The sequence below is a fragment of the Sipha flava genome, unplaced genomic scaffold (assembly GCF_003268045.1).
Source record: "Sipha flava isolate LNK unplaced genomic scaffold, YSA_version1 258_pilon_pilon, whole genome shotgun sequence".
NCBI lineage: Eukaryota > Metazoa > Arthropoda > Insecta > Hemiptera > Aphididae > Sipha > Sipha flava.
The window spans coordinates 2,070,157-2,093,789 of record NW_020272917.1 but is presented as its reverse complement, the minus strand read 5'-3'; the positions used below and the strand labels follow the sequence as shown (position 1 = coordinate 2,093,789).

Below are 23,633 nucleotides of genomic sequence, written 5' to 3'. Positions count from 1 at the left end.
AGTGCACTTAACGTTGATTCACATGCCTTTATAAATATACACATAAATACATGTATATTGTATATCATAAATTATGTATTTCGTGGAGCCTGTAAATAGGTATATCATACACGAATTACGAGTGTTTGAAATCTCGTGCGTTGATATAACAAACAAATATAACATGTAGTATTTACTATGCACATGTATATAGTTGAACAGATTGCCATTGAAATCACAAGATTTAATAAACGATTTATTTATTGTAATTATACGTGTATGCAAAAAAATATCACTCATTTAAATATAGGAGTATATCCGATAAATAAACACATTTTCTACATAACCCTCTGAAAACGGTTTTAATGTAGTTCCGTATTTAGGGAGGAGGTACGGGTAGGCACATACCTGGGGGCGTCAAATCTCAGGAGCGGCAAAATATCTTAGCAAAATTAATTTTAAAAATTATAAAATGATGTATCTAATGAAAAAAAAAATAAAACAATAAAAAAAAAGAAATTAGTATGTTTTATTATGTTACAATTTGTAAATTAAAAAAAAAAAAAGGAAATTTTATATTTTATTATGTTATAATTTTTTTAATTTTTTAATTAAAAAAAGTATTAAACGATTTTCATGTATTAAGTTATATTTTAATATTAAAATATTATTAAGGGGGTTGGAGCGTAGTATGTTTTAAGGAGTAATATTTAGGCATTTTATATCACATGAACATTTTGACTGTGTCAATGTGTGAGTAGTAAATGAACATTAGTATATGTAATCCGTTATCGCGTTTATCGTGCCACCGTACATCGAATAAAATACAAATTCCTGGAACTACGATAATTATCAAAATGAACATTTTATCTTTACATTATATTTGAACAACTTCACGGTCCATCTGTTTTGGTGATTCAATATTATTATAATATAGGCAGTAATGTGGACAGTGTAGTACTATAAGAAATTATAAATAATCTCGATTATGGACGAAATAATAAGTGATATATTATTATTATTTATTTTTGGGGGGGAGAGCATAAATTATATGCTTAGGGCGCCAAATTTTTAAATTCGGGCCTATGTATATGTGTGTGTTTGCGAATATGTGAAACGAACGAGATAGGATAGAGTACGTCTTTCTCGTAGGAAAATAAAGCTACCTTGGCGTAATGATGTTTGAAAGAGTCGAACGTGTGAACTCCGTAGTCGCAAAAAAAAAAAATATCGCGATCATTTGTTCGCGACGCTATTACATTACTTTTTTCATCGTCGTCACAGAATGTCACGCGACTACTGTATTAGTCGCTTCTACTATAAGTATAGAAAACGCGCGAGCGTTCTCGAAAGATAGTTCTTAAAACCGCGTTCCTTGCCGATTCTTCCCGACAGTTTTCCTCTTCGATTATTAAAATGTTTATATATACCCACCCACACACACACACACACTGCACCCGTCAAACACAAACATATGTGTTCGCCTCTATACACGACAAGCGCGCGCGCACACATGCACACTCGCAGGCGCACACGTTGCGAGTTATTACATTCGATTCTAAGTGTTAGCGACGGTGGCTGTTGTGGCGTTTCGCGAATATCGATCACGCCGACGGCGGCCGTGCGCGCGCGCGCGTGTGTGTGTGCGTGGGTGCGTGCGTGTGTGTGTGTGTGTGTGTGTGTGTGTGTGTGCGTGGAACGGCGGCTCCGGGCTTGTCGAAACGGACATGTACCGCCACTGGATGAAAATATTGTTTTTAACGTTGGGATATTTATTTTGTTTTGTTGTCTCTGAGCAATACGCGGGCGCGTCAAAACAACGATCGGTTTCGCCAAGGTTCGAGGCCGTTGCAATAGCTATATTATTTTACTACGATATGTATGTACAGTACTTACTAACGGCAAACTCGAGAAACACGAAAAATATGATAACATGATATTACGTAATACGTATGTGCAGAGAAAACCGTTAACCGCGACCGGTGTGAGGTCTTATCCAGTATGTTATGATAAACGATATTACGCAGTACAGTTTATACTCGTGCATAATCACTTGTCGACAGTTGCAAATTTAAATAAAAGGGGGGGGGAGATCCCAATGACTTTACTTCTCCACCCCATTTGTCTGAGTTAGGTTTTATTAATTCAATAGTAAATATAAGTAAATAATTGAGTGTGTGAGCGAGTGACTGGATTTGAGTTGGGAGATTACTTTTGATCCAAATGATTTACAAAGTTTTTAAATACAACATGAAAACTATTACTAAAATTTAAATTACACAAATATTATTACTACGAATAAGGAAATAATTCCTCAAAATGGTTACAGCATTTTGAACTATGAGCTCCCAAAAAATTAAATCCTAGATCTGCAACTGCTCTTTATTACTAATATATTTTTACGGGAATCAAAATATCAGGTAGATTATAGGTCACTTTGTCGATATCGTTACAAACGGTTTTTAAACACTGTCTGTATAATATAGGTACAACAGCGAAATATCGTTTTGATAAGGTCGTTTCATTTATTTTTTATTTTTCTATGAGAATGTGCGAAAATCTCACTGTGAAAAAAAGTATATTACTATGAACGTTTTCATCTGATATGAAATCATAAGACATTTGTTAAGGCTATGGAACTATTCAATTTCAATAACCTTATTATGTATTTCAAAATAGGTTTTGGAAAGAGTGCAGTCCTTGCCATCCTACCAAATGGTTCCTTAGCATCAATGCCTCCACGTGTTCCATTGCACTAAATAAAAACAACACTATGTATTCATTTCGACATATTATGCATACGCATACATAGCACGGTCAAGTACACGTATAATAATACGAGTATAAGCATGTGTGTATTATGTTGCAGAGAAAAATATTAAAAAAACTGGTAAACACGTTTGATTCTGGCAACACTATATGCGGCATACCATATATTATATTATAACGAGACCGCTTGCTGTTATTATTGTTGTAAATATTATGTGTTTGGGTTTTTTTCTTGTTTGTTTTTAATTTATTTTATACACAATATAATCTGTATATACATGATTACTTTTTATTACTATTATACGTGTATGGCGATCGAATGACCATAGTCAATGTGTGTAACGTGTATAAAATGTTTATCGGGGAAAAAATTACTTGTGCAACACCCTCTCGATGTTGTGATTCTATACACTAATTAAATAGACGACGGGGGAGAGGGGACGAAAGAGGTTTCTGGCACCATTTACGCTACTATAATTTTTCTCTGTGTAATAACGATACATTCTATATATAAATGGATTGCTGTAGGGTGAAAATCGGATTGGATTGTTTCATGTTCAGCAAATTAGAACATTATTTTTTCGCCCAAGTGTACAAAATACGTTTTGTTAATAATCAATAATAGAAACAGATTGTTTGAGAAAATAATATGAACTTGCACTGAATTGCAAAAAAATAACTTGTAGCAATTGAAAAAAACCTTAAATAATATTTCAATACTATTTGCATTCTATTTATACATACAAATCACACCATTGAAGTTTGATTTTGAACACTTAACAGTGTGGTTCGTAAATGATGAATCAACACTGATGACAAATAAGCTTTTATATATATATATATACATATATACATATATATTTTTAAAAATTACAATGGACAAGGGAAAAGGCTATTTGCTCTCAACTTGGAAGATAAAACTCAAAATGCCTCCCTGAAGGAATCCAAGCTACGCTTATGAGTAACAAGGTTTCGGACCAGTAGTGTATTTTACGGGGTCAATCATGAAAATTGATTCCTCCCTTGAGCCGTGTGTATTATATAAATGGCAATTTGTGTTGGTTCACAATCGTATGGAAACATTAGGATCACCCGTAACCATAGAAACTAAATTATGATAACAGTATTGCCATAATCACGGTAACTAATTGTTTTTCTCTAATCTCCGTAGTGCAGTGTATACGTCTCGTAATAAATTTGGAAAAAAAAATCAATGAATGGTCCCAAAGTCTCTGAAACGAATATAGTTCAAATTTTTCACGGAGCCATGGTTTTTTTTTAAAATCTTTTAAATAGTTTTTTAAGCACATTAAGACCCTGTGTAGGTTACCGAAGATTTTGGAGCTTAGATATTTTTATTTTGTTGTTATGGAATAATAAATCCGTATATGAAGGCTGTAATATTTTGGAAATTTTATGGCTTTAGAATAATGATATCTATTGTATAGTTGTGAGCATTATGTGAGTATATCACATTTTCGCGTTCTTAAATCCAAGCAGTAATAATAATCATAAACAATGTCAAAGAGGAACGCATGAGCGTTCCTGACGAGAGATATATCTGCAGGATACACAAGTAATTTAAGTAGGGGTGCAATATAGTCACTTTTATAGTTATAGTTACGCATCAAAATTATCTTCAACTCGCAACTGCACCTCTATTAATTTCATATCTTAAAGTTATTTCTTAAGAAAACGACAATCAACCCTTTTACATATGATTACGTGATACACTCCATCATCCTCAGATATAAGGCACGCGATGGGCGATGTAAACTCCGTTAGAATATCGGTTAAGGTAATAAAAGATCTAATATAAACTCCGATAGTTTTTTTTGTGTTTTGTCTGTGAATCCTTTCATAGTTATCTAAGAAATTAATTTTATAAAGTCAACGGAATTTTCATATTTTTAGTAAAGTTTTTACCGAATTTCAAATCCAGACTTATGTTATATAAAACTAAATCTTAAGTAAATAAGCAAAAAAATTAAAAATAAAATAAAATTACAGTGTTACAGGATGCTATAAATAGATACTTACACTAATGGAGTAATACAAGACTAAGAATATTTACAAATTGTATCACATAATTTTGTTTTCATACTTAAAAAAATATAATTTTTGGATTATTAAGTATAACGATTATTTATTATGATTTTTTTTACTATGATTTAATTATTTAATGTGAACGATATGATATTATAATATATTATAATTTTTTTTTAATAATATATAATATTAATTTTATACTACTTATTGACTTTCTTCACTATATGAACTCAATTTACTTGAATTTTTTCAGTGGCGGAATTAACATGAACCTTATTTTACCTATTTTTTTTTCTAGTGGTGTTTACAGTAAAAAAAGTTACTTGTGGAGGAGTTTACATGCGCCCCACGCGATAAGTCATGAATATCGTTTCGAAAATGAAAATTATTGTATTAGTATTTCACGATAGTATTTCACGCAGCTAAATGTAATGGAGTTACAATAAACGTTACGTATCAAATAATACCAATGTTTACGATTGCTAAGACAGTGTTGGAAACGAATAACAAATTAAAGGCGGCGAGCCAATATATTTCAGGTGGGGTTTGGTATCACACTCTATTTGGCAGAACAACCCTTCCGGTAGTATGCTCTTCGTTCTGGCGCCTTCCAACGAGTGTATTCGGGTGCCACATTCACATTGTATTGTATACGATGTGGAACAGTATATGCTCGCGCAAGAGCACCGACAGGAATATAATCATTTTGACAGTACGGGGGAAAAATCGCAATCGTCACGCCATGCACTGCAGCGGGGACGCACAAGCGCTGCAGTAATGGGACCAACGAAATGACTTGGAATTTTACGGGTATGGTTCGCCACCGTGCAATATCGCACATTCCAGTTCACTCGGTTTCGATACGATCGCACGCCAGGATTAATGTGCGTACCGTTACGCGTATATAATACAATAGCCAAACGAGTTCTACCGAGCCTTGTGCGGGGATGCGTAATCGTCGTCAGCGACGCGTGTAAGTCGTTTAGCAAAAAACAAAAAATTAGTACTACTTATCGACAGTAATATTGTTAATGTCAAGCATCATGTATATGTATGTATGTATATCAAAGGTCATGTAGCTTTGACGGGCTTGACGTTTGCGTAAACGTGCCGTACCAGAAAAACCCGATGAAATTAAAAACAAAAAAATCCTAATCGCGTGAAAGCCATGAGACGGACAAACAAATTAGTTGAGTACGATTTAAAACTAAACTAGGATTATTTACTAATAAAATCATCTTACTTCGAAACGAATGCTAAATTCCTAATTATATATAATCGAAAGACATAATAATAATCAATTCATCTATTGCTGACGTTTCGACAGAATATTGCGGATTGCATGTTATTTATTTCATATTATCAGTTTTATTAAATGATATTACATAAGTACCGTTTAATTCGTGTACCTGAAGAAATCTTCCTGTCCGTTTAAATTTAATTGTAGATTTCTACTGCGGTCATGAGGTTAGGGGCATCACTTTATGTCGTCAATATCGCTGTGAGTACAGATACGGAAGGGGGCATGTGTTGCAGTTGTGCGCGGGAGTCTTAATTTCACCTTAGAGTTGAACAAATATCGTGCACGAATGTGTATGTCAACGTAAATTTTTACATAATTTTACATAATTTTGTGGAGATGAACTGGTAAAATGTGTTTTAATGTAAAAAAAAAATCAGGAAGAAAAAATAATTTCTTAAACACAAATACTAACTAATATCGATGGTCAATTAAAATGGTATAAATAAGCGTTGAATAATAAATTATGATAACTATACATTTTTTATAAAACCATGTTAACGATGATAGATAACTTAATTTATAAAATATGTCTTTATATATTTACTTTTTTGAAATACTTTAACTTTATTTTTTAATAATATAATAAAATTGATAAATCAACTAAATTTAATTTGTGATATACGAGTAGAATTAATTTTACTAGATTATACACCAGATTGATGATTATACAATTGTGTTCACCTAATATGGGTGTAAGTCTGTGGATTCTGTTCGGATGTCGTCATGGTTCTATAATGGTTCTATTCGATCGTATTTTAATGATACTTAAATACGAGTACATGGTTGACTTATTAATATTTTTTTTGAATAATTTGTATAATATGTATGTAATATGCTAATGTATCATATGATTACATGTATATTTATGTGTGTAAATATCTATTTGGTATCGAAAAAAGTCAAAATTCTAAGCATATTGCATGTATATATTCATCAGGATTTTTATGAAAATAATAATACGATCGATTACCACCCAATAGTCGTTAAGATAATTTATTCTTACAAGAATCCATCAAGAATAATATATAAAAAAATACATATTTTTATTATTATTATTTTTTGCACAACATATTTATGTTGTTAAAACGGACATCCCACAAACTCCAACGGGGTGATAAGGAAAAGGCGGAGTAAGATAATCTAATTTTAAAATGCTTTTGATTAACTTTTAAATTATCGTGTTAAGTTATTTGCTTTAGTTTTTGTCTGACATTTTTTATTTAATTTTCAAAAAATATTTTTTTCTGTAGACTGAAATTGCAACGTCGAGATTATAGAGACTTGAAATTTTAATTAAATATTTATGTCTGCATTTTATGAATTTTATGGTTTTATTTTTATATTTTTTCATTAGAATACATATCTGAAATCTGTAATACGTTTTTTGTAATAATCTCATTTCAGAAGATTGAACGTTCTGGGCGCAGCTATACATTATTTTAAAGGAAAAAGATTTATTTTGTTTTCGTTATAGTTTGAAAAATAAAACCATATTTTCAAGACCATTTGAATTATTAAAATCGTTTTGATCGCAATGACGATATGCACAGACTATTTCGTTAACCAAATTGCGTTAACGTCGGCGGATAATCACTAAGATATTAAATCCACTATCATATTTTATTTAGAACATGGTATTATTTCTTTAGTTTTAATTATAATTTTCGAGTTTTCTGCGAATCGTTGTGATTACTCTACGATGCTTTTTGACAACAAAACAATACAACATATATTATTTTCACGCGTTTTGAGTTTTCCTTTTTATATTGTCTAGGATGGTGCATTTTAATGACAGGGTGGTTTCATTAACAAACCAATTAAGTCATGACAATGGACCGGCGAAATTGTCGTTATTTCGCGCATTCAAACAATATTGACGGGAACAAGTGGTCTAAAACAATACGAACAGCCCCGGCACAGATGGTAATGGCCTCGCAATGAGGCACATAAATAATGTTTTGACACGACATGCTCGGGTGCGTTTGCGTATACGTCGTACGTATCGGTCTTTCGTATAATTTAAATTTAAATTTTTATTTTTTCAACATTACTATCATAATTATTATTATTATTTTTTCATTTTTTTTTTTTTTTTTTTTTTTTTTGACGTTGCGGTTAGACACCTCATCGATATCGTATCGCACACCGTCGTCATTGGAGTAGAGTAGGTAGGTACATCATGTGTACACTGTTTACACTACGCACACTAATTATTAATATGTAACTGCAAATTACGATTGCATAATCACACATATGTATGCATTGAAAACGAGTCTACGGCAAACAATAAAAAATAAAAAATAAAATCGACTTACCGACTTCATGGCGCACATCATCTTGACCGAACTGGTAGTGTACAACTGGGCCATTGATTTGGGTTCGATCGATTTCAACAACGGGTTGCATGTTATCACACTATCTATATATTTTATTATATGTCATGTGCATTTACGAAGTGGACGGCAATAGGGTGACGGGCACGCAAAACGGAATATTATTATTATCGTGTTATGTTTGTCATATTTTTTCCAGCCCTCTATCGCAATAATTATTGTTTTTCACTTTTCAGTGAAAGTCCCCCCCTCTCCTAAAATAGACCAATAGTGAGAAAGAAAGAAAGAGAGACAAAATGTGTCAAACTACACTGCATTTTGGAAGTATGTAAACAAATAGCAGTATAATAAACAAAAAAAACATCAGCAATTTTATCAATAACTTTGATATACAATTATTACATTATTTTATTTGTTTAAACTTATAAATACATTCATATATTGGTCGCTCTTGATCGGAATTTCAATTAAACATAAAATAACGTTGCACCCACTTTCTGCTTTTTTAATCTTAAAAATATTTTAATGTAATAGTTTAGAAACCATCATCTATACTAAGATTAAACAAATCTTTGAGAAACGGAAATCACACAAAACTTTTTACCTTCGGATTGCCAACTGATCAATTTATATTCAAGACGCCAAGAATTCAATAATACAATAAATAACCATTCATATTTTATTATGTTTTATCAATATATTAACGTTTGAGTTAGCTATTGCCTCTTACTATAGATGAGTATCAACTATCACAAATGATACTTCCAATTTTTCAATTTGTTTTGACTCTTTTTACAGTATTAGATTGACAAAAACATCACGTTTTAGTTGCTATTTCATTATTATAATAATTATATTCTAGAAGTGTAAAATGTTCACACGCTTAAATTATGTATGTTATTGATCGGATAATTATAATATTATTTAGATATTTTAGGTAAAGTATAGTAGATAAAGGAAAATAACAACAAAAACAGTAAAATAATTATTATTATTAATTATTATTAATACTCGTTAAGTTTGTTAGTTTAAAAAACTGCAATAAAAATGTATCATATGTATATATAAATATATTGAAAAGTCGATTGTAAAATGTTATATGTGACATCATTTTGTAGTTTCTGTGTAGTTATGCACTTTCAACAGTTTTCACTCCCGTTAGAACATATTTTGAGTATTTTAAAATATAATTATTTCATAATATTTTAAAATAATTTTTTAATAATATTTTAGAGTTTATATCTCAAATAACATACTGTTTATGATGTAATAATATTTTACATCTTGGTAACGAGATTTCCCACGATCGAGTTACCAGCTAATTAATAGTCCCGTGGTAAATAACAGAACGTTTTCGAAAAATGACAAAATATACACCTTTGCGGAGATAAAAAAAAACTCTCGATTCTTCTAATTGCCAATAAAAAATATTATATAATGATCAGATGCATTTTTTTACGAACACGAAAATGTGTAAAAATCGACATGATCAAATTTGATAATGCTGCAATCATGGAGCCAGTTTCTAAAATACTTTACATTTACCACTTTAAAGTTTTAAATTTGTACTAGTATGGTATCAGATTGAAAAGTATTATTAATTTGGTGATATCAGCAAATTTATACTTAATTACACGAGTACAAATTACCTACGTGATTGGAGGATAATAGTAGCGCCCTTAAAAAAAAATTAAGTGCTTTATAACAGTCTTACAAACGAATTCGGGAAAAATATTCTTAAGTTAGTAATATTTTTGTTTGCAGGTACGTTCTATATATTATATAATTAATTAACAATTTAACGCTTGAATAATGAATAAACTAACGTAAAATATAATTTAAGTATGAGTTTCCGATTTGCAATGATTTATTATAGGTAGTGGTGATAGTTAAATATTGCTCTAAAATCATGATCTGAACTGATAATGCACTGATATATACTATATCTACAAAATGTGGTATAGATTCTAACAAAATATACTCTATTTGACCTAGGAATAAAATTCAGAATGATATATTACACGTTTGTATAGTTAGATGATAATTGGTGTACTTACCGTTTTGCATATTTTTATATTGTATGAAAAAAATAAAATATGGATTTGTATTGTAATATTTTTTGTACAATTTTTTATTTTATATCGACAATTTGTTTTATGCATGTTTCATATGAAATATGTTTCTATTTTACATTACTTTTTTAAACACATTTCAAATAAGTAAGAACTGGTATTCTGAACATAACAAAATGGTATAGTAATAAATACAAATTAATATTACAGAGACAGACATTGTATCAAAAGTCAACATAGTATGGCGCTGTCAAATTATATATTAGCTCAGATAGAGATCATAATCAATGAGTCATTTTACAGCGTCATAGTAAGAAATAACCGATCAATGAGATACGTTCGTTTGGTATACCAAGTTACAAAGGTGGGCATTAACTAGTTAAAAAGTTAAAGCTAAGTTAAAAAGTTAATATTTTTAAACTTTTAAACATAACTAGTTAGTTTATATTCTAATAAAATGTTCAACTTAACTAGTTTAATTGGCAATTGAAATAACTTAGCTTTTTACAGTTGATTTAAAAATTATCTATCAAGTTAAAACACTTTAAAATATTTCGTTTATACGTAAATATTAGTATAGAAATGAAATAATCATGTTAAGTAAAATGGTCGGATACACTGTACATCAGATATCATACGAATTTTTGTAGGTTGGGAGCTCACCTTTGGGTATTGGGTTCCGGCCGTGGATATAGAATGTATATTATTATAAAGAATTTTATCTATAAAAATAAATAAAAATGGTAGTGGGCCATAAATATGGCCCCTTAATGTACAAGGTCATAGTATTTTGAATTTCAGCCATAGGGCAGCGACGCTATAGTCAACTGATCGTCATTGATTGTAACTGCTTGTCCTCTAGTTGCTGCTTAGATTTAAAGCTGGAAGAGAACGCGTTGGTTCGCGCAACTAGAGCTGGTCCGCAGGTTATGGATAGCGGTATTTAAACATTCCCTTGTAGGGGGGGGGGAGGCGAAATAAATTTAATACGCCTCCCCAAACAGTGAACTCGCGCTAAAGGCTACACAGGTTTCTACCAATATTTAATGTGCTCCAAGTCGTGAGGTCTTTGATGATCAAAATTTATTTAGAATTTGCTGACAGAGACCATCGGCGCAACTAGGGGTGGGGTGCAATAGGGTTTTTAGCATTCCTGAATTTAAATGTAGCACACCTGTTTTTTTTCAGATCTATATAATCTATAGTAATTACAGTTAAATTGTATTTTATTTTATTTTCAGCAATTTCAGCATCCCCAATATTCGGGTTCTAGTTGTGTTAATGATGGAGCCAACGCCGACGAAAGCTAATGGGTTCGAAGTGCGACCGTCTCTCGAACTCAGGTCACCGTCTTTATGAGGCCCGTGCGTTCTGTCGCTTCTTATTTCAGTCTCGGATTACTCGTCTTATCCCGAGGCCAAATGCGGTATCGGTGAGTACCCAAGCAGTGATAGCGGCGGGCCGGATCCTGTATTAACACGGTAACGACTCTTAACAACATAGATGATCCCGCGGCCGCGGGATTCCAGAAATGGTCATGATTGAGTGTTTACCTTTTCGTGTTTAACTTTTTTAAATACATAAGACTGTTGTGGCCCCTTGTTCCCCCGAACGCACCTGCTTGAAAACCTTTCTTCCCGGACGTTCGGTGGTGTGCAGATACTTGCTATAGTGAGAACGTACTTTACCGGCACTTCACCACCCTTATATATATAAATCACAGCTACTGAATTTCGTCCCCAAATGCTGAAAATGTCTGAATTCCGTCCCGGTGATAATGTCCCCAACTTGATAACATAATATTTGTATACATGGAATTAGACGGTAATAGAAATTTTTATTGATGTACTATATTAGTATGAACTACACTAACTACAGGAGAGATACCGTCTAAAAGGTGTTTTATCAACGGTTAATATACTTACTTTTCGTTGAAAGTAGTCACATCGTGATACAAATGAGTGCGTTAGTGGTTCTTCAGCAGTTCATGCATGTATACTACAATTTACATGGATAGTTCTTCAGTAATTTTGGTGACACTTTTTATCTCTACTTTTTTTCATTTATTGCAATATAGTATTCAAGTATTCTGAAAGAAATTATGGTTAATAAGAAAGGCAGACCTATAATAATCGTGAAAGGCACAAAATTCGGTCTAAACCGTTAGCAAATGGTGTAGTTAGTTTTAGTACTCTTAAAACATTTAAGTGCATTTTGAAAATTGACGAAACGGAAACGTGTTTAGACGATTGTTTTTTGATTCATAATCATGAAAAAGACAATATTCAGAAATTAGATTTACAAAAAGGAAATAATTTAATAAAACAAAAATCAAATGCCTTCAACTTCTCCAGACTGAATTACAAAAAACTGGTTCCCCTAAATTCACTATTCAAGATGTCATATTGATTAAAAAAATATTGGACACGTTAGACTTTCTCATTTTCCGAAATTACCAAATACTTTTTCAGAATATCATAATATACTAAACATCATGAAATTACAAATAAACGAAAACGAGCCTTTTTACTCCATAACGATTCCGATAATAATATTGTACCTATGTTTTTCAACCGATACAAGCATAAAAAAATTGAGTGAATTTTCAATTACAGGGCTGGTGGAACATTTTCTAGTTGTCCTAACCTTTTTCTGCAGGTTTTTGCAATCCATAGGCTGTTTAGCAATGTTTTTAAACCTTTGATGTTCTTCTTGTTGCCAAATAAGCTACAAATATCTTATGAACAAGCGTTTTCCAATAGTTTCGAAACAATTGAAATCTCTCAATTTAAATATTGCTGCTGACGTACTAACTTCTAATGAAATATGCCAATAACTTCGAACTAAAAGCTGAACGCAGTGGTTTCAATCTCAAATCACCAACAGATTTTTGGTGGATTATGCAATGAAAACTTAAATTATACATCACAAATAGAAGTTTTTGCTTTTGCTAAACAAGGAAGTTATTTTAGGTATAAATTCTCAAATTTTGATATGTTGATATCTAACACAAAAAAAGTTTTTTTAAAAGCACCTACTCGGGTGGGTACTGTTAAAGAAAAATATCCAAACTTAAGTTTTTACCACAACCTCTTATTATCCGATCGGGAACGTCCGATGGCTAGATGCTGCCTTTTATTATTGTAAGAATTTCGACAAAGCCAAAAAAGTAGTCGACACATTTAACTCAAATGATGCAAAGTTTATTAAAAATGTACAATAATTATCTAATGATGACTCGATCAAAAATAAATTTTCGGTAATTTTATTAAATTTCCAATGCATAACAGACACTATCACTATCACGTGTCTAGAAAAATTGGGTGTAAATCTTGGAAAAAGCCTAGAATTGTTTCAAAATGTTGTAGATAAATTGAGTAAAGGAGGACGAAGTATTGAATTTACTAAAGTTAAGTTATTGAAAGTATTACCAAAAAATCCCGGATTATCATAAATAAAAAAAAAAAATCTGAAATTATAAACGGAGAAATAAAAAACGATGATGAAGACCTTGCAGAGTTGTCACCAGAAGATATTTCTTGTTTCAAATATGCACCCATTGTGTCAGCAGATGTAGAAAGAAATTTTTCGAAATACAAGTTGATGCTACGTGACAGTTGTAGACATTTTCAATTTGATAAATTAAAGGCACGTTTTGTTACATCATGTTGGTACTCATTCAATAATTAATACACATTTTTATACTAGACCTAAATACATTTTCAATTCTTATATTTAAATTGTACATTTTTTTCGCTCAATAAAATACTTTTTAATTTTTTTATATGTTTGGTTTTTTAGCATACAATAATTTTTTTTTGTATATTTTTGAATTTTTAAGTGCATAAATATGTGAATATTTAACAATAATTTTTGCATAAAAATCTGGGCCCTAATGATATGTATTGAATTATTAGTACGATGTACCTTTTTACTCAGATGATACGGATCACTAACCTGCCTAACCTGCCAATTGCTTTATCTCTGCAGACATGTAACTCCTTAATAACTTGATAGCTTTTTAATTAATAAACGTAATATATTCTCGCCTAAATTAATCGAAATTATATCTCTACATCAAGCAGGTCCCACAGTACTCACAAGTATAAACAATTAATTTAACATTAAATTAATCGTTGACACTCGCGAGTAATATGAGATCAGACACATGCAATAATTAAATGTATACTCGCGATGGCACTTGTACATAATCAGGGTATTTTCTACTGTTAGGAAATAATCAAGAATGATTGAAAATAGTCAGATAGCTAACAAATGACACGTTGCTCGGCAATCGTTAAGCTTTATGAATACTTGTAGTAGATCTACTTACTGTGCTCTTCTTACAATTGGTGAGTGACGTCACTTCAAAGTTTGTGTCATTAATCGGAATAGTCACTCGTCTCTAAACTTTTGAATGGTTGTGAGTTATGTGGGACCACCTTTACAAAATATCACAGAAAAATAAAATATTATGTTCCAAATAATGTGAATATATAATTATTTATAATTATTTTATTTATTCTACTAGGGTGTCTTAGTTATATAAAACTAGCTGAATTACCCGTCGTTGCCGGGTTTAAGTATAAAAAATGTCTACAGCTCAACGTTAACTGGATGGCCGCAAACCAAGAGAGACGACTAATTTTAATAGGTATATAATAAAAAAAATAATTATTTTAATAGGTATATAATAAAAAATAATAATGTATAACAACAATCTTATTACAAAATTTCTCTACAAACTACATTTGACGTTTTTCCTGTTGGTGCCAAAATAACTAAATTTGTGGGCATACTGACTCCAGATCATGCCATATAAAATTGTCCACATAAAAAACAATCTTCTTTTACATCGATCCCTGCAGTTTTTAAGGTTTGTCTTAATGATTTATTTATTTTCATAGTAAAACATACATTTTCAGGAAACTGCATTCTCTTAAATTGGAATGGATAATCTTTTGGTATCATTGGTATGTGATGAAAAAAAACTAATTCACCTTTTTAGATTCAATCATAATTTGAGCTTCTATCAGATTTTTTTGAAGATCAGTAATACGTATACGAGTCCCATTACACAATTTTGGTGGGCTAAGATTTCTTAGAAGCATTATAGGAGTACCAATTTTTAATGTTAATAAATTTTTTGGGAAACCAGGAGGGTTGAGTTAATTGAGAAATTCTACAGGATAGTTAACTGCATCACCTATTTCCAGCACTGAATTTACCGATTTGTATTCCATTTTTTTGTTTTTTTTTTTTTTTGCTTGAAAAGAGTCTAATAAGATTTTGTTTATTTGTCCCGCTGTATCATTTTTTAATGTCAAAATAGCCCTCTCACATAACCAGTCCATTGATATTTCTTTGAGGTTTTCGATGTCAGGCTATATTTTGTGTGCAAATTCTTGTAAAGTATTAACAACAGTACCTAATCCTGTCGGAAAAGTAATTTTTTTCTTCACATTCTGGATATATTCCATTTCCTATTTTTAAGAGTAGCTCAGAAAACTGTTCAGCAGTCAGTCTTGTCTCCTTTTAAATGTACTCACATATTTTTGGTCAAAGAAAATTTTTCTATTTTAGACCACAAGACTTGATGCATGCTGTGATTTCAATAGCTCGAATTCCTCTGGGTACGATTGGTAGTGTTTGTGGAAAATTTCCAGCTAGCAGTACTGTGACTCCTCCCATTAATAAATTTGAATTCTTTAGATCCTTCAGACAGTTGTTTAAAGCCTCAAATCCTTTTTTATGAGACATTAGACTTTCATTCCAAACTATAAGCTTGCATTTTTTCAAAACATTTGCCATATTAGTACAATATAGACCGCGGTTTCGAACGGACGTGTCTTGAAGCTCCACACGCGCAGTTCGTTATCTATCTCGTTAAATGTTGATCGGCACATGTACAATTTAATTTTATTAATATTAAACGTTATCGTTATATCAAGTCTTATTACTATTGTACTTCAGGTTGATTGATCATCGTGATCGGCTACACTAATCATAATATTTCGAAAGTGAGGTAATTATATTATTCATCGTAAAATTATATAGTGTATACATTCATTAATATATATATATATATATATATATATGCATATTTATTTAACTCATCAATACGTTCATGAATAAATCTCCTGTTACTGAGCCTTCAACTAATACTAAAAAAAATGTTTCTCTTGTTGATATAATAAATACCCTCAAAATCATGCGGAATGACATTCAATCGATTAATTCTAAACTATTGACCCAAGAAAATCGTCAACAGCTATTTTAAATAGAATGGATTCTCTCTCAGCTGAAATTATTTCATTAAAAAACGAAAATGCAGAACTAAAAAGAGAAATTGAAAAACTTGAAACAAATTCTCTAGATCATACATGCTTATCCAGCACTGCTAATAACATTCCAGGGTTCGACTTAGTTAAAGAAATACAAGAAAGAGAAACTAAGTCCCGCAACATTATTTAATGTGGTCAAATCCCAAGATGATGAGGCGAAGCTTGCGACTGATCTTATAAAATCTTTACAAATGAATGCCTCCATCATTTCAACTGTTCGTCTTGGTAAGCAGTCGAACAAACCGAGACCTATTAGAAATCGAATTTGAGTCTCCTCAGTCAGTCTTGGCAGTCTTAAAATCTAAGAAATTACTATCCAATAACCAATTTTGGAAAAATATTTGGATTACAACAGAGTTAACTGCATTACAAAGATCCATCTTATCAGACATAAAAAAAGAACATGATAAAAGAAATAGTTTGAATAATGGAATTTGGTTCATAAAATATGTTTGCGGTTCACCGACGTTAGCTCGAAAAAACTGATCTGTGGCTCAGGTACACCCTTTATTCAATCGTCATGTAGTATAAATAATCTTCTCTATGTACATTTTAACCATATGTTAAGTAATAATTCTAACACTTTATCTGGCTATTATCGAAATTTCCGCGGTCTAAAATCAAAATTATCTACAGTTCGTATTAACTTTGCTTCCTTAAACTATTCGATTACTTTATTCTAACAGAAACGTGGTTAACAGATGATATCTATAATAATGAACTTGGAATGATTGACTATTCTGTGTTTTGTAACGATCGAAAATATCTGAATATTGACAGTTGTAAAGGAGGTAACATCCTTATAGCTATCCATAATTGTTTTTGCACTAATTTTTTTACCTTGTATAACATGTCTCTAGAATGCTTAGCCGTTTCATTTAAATCAAATCATTTTAAAATTATTATTATAGCTATCTATATCCCTCCAAATAGCTCTGTTGATGTTTATAAATACCATTACGCCGAAATAGAAAACTTAAGGGTAATTTTCTCGGATTATACTTTTATAATAGTTGGACATTTTAATTTACCTGGGATAAAATGGTCTAATCAAAATCATGCTTTATTATTTGGTCAGTCCTCTGATAAATCAAAAGTTCTTGCTGAGACTCTCGCTTATGAGCAGTTTTTTTCAATACAATTTTATACCAAATTATGGAAATAATATACTAGACTTAGTAATATCCGATAATCATACTTTAGAAGTATCAAAAGGTTCATATCCATTAGTATCTATTGATGTTGCCCATACTCCACTTCAAATAGATGGTCCAATTTTCGTTTCCTCTCTTAAATCATCATTCCCTTCCTTAGAATTTAACTTTCGACATGCTAATTACGAATCAATAAATTCTTACTTAAATAATATTGACTGGGATTCTGTATTAAATGAGTCGTTAGACTATTCAGTCACCATAACTAATTTCTATTCAGTCATCCATAATGCAATTAACTTGTTTATCTCTAAAGTCTATAAATATAAAAACCAGTATCCTCAATGGTATAGTAGGGAACTAAAATCTTTAATATACAACAAAAAACAATTACATAAAGAGTTTAAATTTCAAAAAATTCCCATATCTATAGTGAGTTTTCGCGAATACGAAGTTTATGCAAACAAGAATCCAAATTATGTAATTTACATTATTTACAAAAAATCCAATCAAACCTAATCTCTGATCCAAAATCATTCTGGCGATACATCAATGGACTAAAAACAAATAATTGCATACCACTTACTATGATGCTTGAGAACAAGTCAACAACGGGTGATCTTGAGGTCGCTAATCTTTTTAAAGAATTTTTCAGTTCAGTTTATTCTAGAAAAAAATTAAATACTATTGAATGTCTTGATTATTCAAAAACCTATGCAGATATATACCATCCACGACCATATATTAAATTCACTGTTAGTGACATTTTTGAAGCCATTAATTCTTTAGATTTAAATCAGTGCCCTGGTCCAGATGGTATTCCAAATATTTTATTACGGTCATGTATCTTCTCATGATCTGTTCCCTTATGTAGATTATTTAATCGTTTTTTAATTGTTGGCACTCTCCCCTCCCAATGAAAAATCAATTTTATTACACTCATTTATAAGTCTGGTAATAAAAGTTAAAGTTTGATAAAAATTACAGACCGATTGCAAAAGAATCATCTTTACCTAAATTATTAGATAAATTAGTAACAAAGGTATTAACATTTTCATTCAAAACCATTTTAGATAATAACCATTATTACATATATTTTTACATTTAGATAATAACCAGCACGGTTTTAGGAAAGAGCGATCAGTGGAAACCAATCTTCTCTGTTTTTATAATTTCTTGGTAAATTCTATGGAATCCGGAATTCAGATGGATGTTATTTACACAGATTTCAGCAAGGCTTTCGATTCGGTAAACCATTCAGTGTTGATCGCAAAATTAAAAACGTACGGAATAACTGATCAATTGTTAACTTGGCTTAGTTCTTACTTAGCGAATTGATTCTAGCAGGTGAAAATTAATGATTTTCTATCAAATAAAATACCAGTGCCTTCAGGTGTTCCCTAAGGGGGGCATTTATCACCACTGTTGTTTGCATTATTTATTAAGGACATAGGTGCATGTTTTAAATACTGTAAGTATCAACTGTTTGCCGATGACCTCAAAATTTATGCTAATGTTATAACAATTAATGATGAGTATAAAATTTAAGATTTAAATAGATTTTGTGATTGGTGCCACTCAAATGGGTTAAAACTAAACATCACTAAATGTTTCAAAATGTCTTATTCTCATTCAAGAACGAAATTAATTAATGATTATTATCTGTTTGATAATCGAATTGAAGATATTATTACCGTTAGAGATCTTGGGGTAGTTTTTACAACGAATTTATCATTCCAGCCACACATTGATCATATCTGAGTGAAGCCCTAAGAACTCTTCTTCTTTTTAGTTACGGCCCTTAAGACCATCCTGAAAACACTAAATTTTGCCACCTATCCCTGTCCTCCGCTACTTCTCTCCACTTGATACCAGGCTCTATCTTTTCCACTTCTTTCTTCACACCATCTTCCCATCTTAACTTAGGTCTACCTATTGGTCTTTTTCCATTAGGCTCTTCTTCGATCACCCATTTTACTAAAGTACCCTGTTTGCGCCAAGCATGTCCTGCCCAACTTAGTTTCCGCTTGGTGATCTCTAACTATATTCGGCCTCTGGAAAAGTCCTTGGAGTTCCACGTTATGAAGTTTTCTCCATTCCCTCGTTTGTCTATCGTATATGGGGCCAAAAATTTTCCGTAGAACTTTTCTCTCGAATATCATTAATCTTGATTCTTCTGTTTTTCTCAGCGCCCAGGTTTCTGAGCCGTAAAGAAAAATTGGTCTTAGTAGAGTCATGTACATTTTGATTTTTAGGGCTTTAGATAAGGCCTTCAATTTCAAGACTTTTTCAAGTCCATAAAATCCTCTATTCGCTAGTTGTATCCTTGTTGACACCTCTGTCTTGATGTCGTTATCCTCCGTTATCATCGACCCTAGATACTTAAATTGAGACACTCTTTTGAACTTGAGTTCTTCAATTTTGATATATTGTTCCAGACTACCATTTCTATTTCCTCGGCTAGCCACAAGGTACTCTGTTTTTTCCTCATTAACGGTTAGGCCCACTTTTTTTGCCGTATTTATTAGATTACTTCCCAATTTCTTTATCATATCTAAATCTTCACCAAGGAGAGCGATATCATCCGCATATGCTAGTATTCCAATTCTGGTCTGTCCTAATATAACTCCTTCCGAAATGTTCATCTCACGTATTACCCTCTCCAGTACTAAATTAAACAGCACTGGAGATAAAGCATCCCCTTGCCGAAGTCCTGTCGTTACTCTAGTTGGCTGCGATGTTACGTTACCTATCTTGACCTGTATATCTGTATGTTTGAGACTGGCTCCAATGAGATTAATAATTTTCCTGAGGAATTTGAAATATTTGAGAATGTTTAAAAGGCTTTCTCTATGTATAGAGTCATAAGCTTTTCTGAAATCCACAAATAACACGTGTACCTCCTTGTCAAATTCCAAATGTTTTTGGATGATAAGAACTAAGAACTCCCTAAGAACTCTAGGGTTCTTAATTAGGAATACCAAAGAATTCAGGAATGAACAGTGTCTCAAAACGTTGTATATTTCTTTCGTTGGACCTACGTTGGAATATTGTTCAATTATTTGGAATCCTTCACAAGTCGGACTGATAGAATCGCTTGAACGTGTATAAAGAAGATTTTTACGTTTAATTGCATATAAGAGACGTATGAATTCCACTAATAACCCATCTGAGTTAATATCCCTTAGTTTTATACAGGCATTTCTTAACCTAGATTCCCTTGATAAGACGGAAATATACAGAAGTCTGCTTTCTATCTAAATTATTAAATGATGTTATATCCTGTCCAGATCTATTACAATCCATAAACCTTTATGTTCCTAAATTCCATTCGCATTCTTGTCCCATACTTTATATCCCTTTTCATCGAACATCTTACGGCTTTAATAACCCTATTGATCGAATAGCCAGAGAGTGCAATAAATTAAAATTTGATTTGTTTATTAAGAATGATTTGTATTCCTTAAAACACTGTTTTTAGTAGCCTAATGCATATCATTAAAATTACCTTTATTTTTCCTAAATTTAATTTGATAATATTTAAAGTTTGTTTGTAAACAAACAACTATTTTTCAGTCAAAGAGGGTTCATTTTGCGAAACAATTTCCTATAAAACATTTAAATTATAGCTTGTTTCTTTTAAATATTCTCTATTTTCTAAAAGTCCACCAGGTCTTGTAGAAGTTGACAAACCATATTCTTTTAAGTTATTTCCACCTAGATTCAAAACAAAGTCTTCAATTAATACCACACATAATTTACACTTATTATAAAGTTCATTATCTGTTATATTATTTTCTAGATGTTATCTATAATATTGTCGCCGAATTTCGTCTGAAAAATTTTTCTTATACTTAGTCAAAAGACTTGAAGCATCTGAGGGATGGCAAAATATTAATAATACACTGAAAAGTTCTCGCATTTTATTATGTGAACGACATAATGCTGCTTCTTCTAAAGCAAAATCCCACTGATTGTGATCTTCTAATAATCCAAGTGCTTTACATGTGGCTTGAAGCAACGGGTACTCGATATTGTTCACAGTTTTCAAAAATGAATACGATGTTGGATCTTTTACGTAATGAAGAAGAAGACGAAGATGGTAACATTCAACATTGTTTGGGTAGATTGTATAAACTCTACCCAAAGCTGTATCTTTCTTAACTTCTGGCCAACATTCAACATTCCGACTCTGTTTACGTCTAACGAAATTTTTATTTTTCCATACATAATATGAAGCAACTTGTGGATAATACAATGTTCTTGCAAAATTATCGGTTTGACATATCTGGAAAAAAGCCTGAAGAGTTGTTGCTGGTGGATTTTCTATTCTTTCAGCTACATTATTTGCTGTGAAGTAGATACGTTGTCCATTTTCTAGGTGAACATCAAGATGAGTAATAGCTGATTAGTTGGATACCTATCGTGAATATAAAAACCTACAATTTTCCAAGCTGCTTCTAAACTTCTGATATACCTGCCACTTTCATATATTTTTATTTCATTTGTATTGTCAGTTTTTCCTAAACCAAACGCTGCGTGATCACTACCTTTTGTGACATATTTGCATACATATTTTATAGATTTGATTGAACTGGTTATTTCTACATTTATATTAGCACTAAAAGTACGCAATAACACAAGGTTATATGGAACAACTCACCTGTTGTCTAAGTAAATTGACTTAATACTCACTTTGAAACCTCCATCGTTTGTTGATCGCCTTCTATATTTTGAATAGCCATCTTCACCTCTTTGGGTTTCTTGAATGAGCGTAACTAGATAACGTTTTTCTTTGCAGACACCTTCTTTCATGCACGGAAAATTTTTATTCAAGAGTCCACGTGGTCCATATATCATGTTAGCCTTTACTATCTCGTACAGTAAAGGATCTGCGTCTGGATTCAGAATCTCAGCACACACGAATTTATCTATTATATCTGATGAAATTCGATTCTCCAACCAATGTAATATGTGTACGTGAGGTAGGTCTCGTTTCTGCCATTCAATGGAATATATATGACACCTCACTTTTGTGACACTACGTTATTAAAAGTAAATAAATCGCCCTCTGAAGTAGTAATTCAATTTACTGTAACATTATGCATATTAGGAATAGATAAATAAACATCAAAATAACCACTATTAATATTTCCAGTTAGACGCAATCTTTTTACTGGCAATGTATCTACACCAAATTTAGCATAAAGATTATTATTATAATAAATTTCAAATAAAAATAGGAAAATATTTCCAGCTGCAACCAATTCGCAATAGCCACCGTAGATAGTAGGATTGACCATTTTACGAACATAAGCCCCAGCAGTAAAAAAGTTGTCACCATTTGAATTGTAAGACATAGTAATAAAGTTGTTCCAATTATCAGACACATACGAAACAATTGTATTTCGAATAACCTGGCATCTTTCTTGAGTATTAAACAAATGAAATGAAATTGAACGGAAAAGGCAGGTACCATCACCGATAATTGATACAACTATTTGAGGTGTCAACATTCCATTGACAAAAATGTCTTCAATCAATGACACTTTTAAAAAAAATATTCAAACAATTAAATTGAATAAATATAATATTTCAAATAATTTTCTAACGTGTTCCGAGTATGATAT

The 23,633-nt window shown here is 31.5% G+C and overlaps 1 long non-coding RNA gene across 1 annotated transcript; it reads right to left on the bottom strand.

The window, feature by feature from the left end:
* Positions 1 to 12,127: 12,127 nt before the first annotated feature.
* On the bottom strand, positions 12,128 to 14,928 carry LOC112684932. The gene is made up of 3 exons (XR_003148741.1): positions 14,839 to 14,928; positions 12,431 to 12,594; positions 12,128 to 12,292 (listed from the first exon to the last, which is right to left on the bottom strand). It is a non-coding gene; the product is annotated as an uncharacterized LOC112684932 (long non-coding RNA).
* Between the last annotated feature and the right edge of the window lie 8,705 nt (positions 14,929 to 23,633).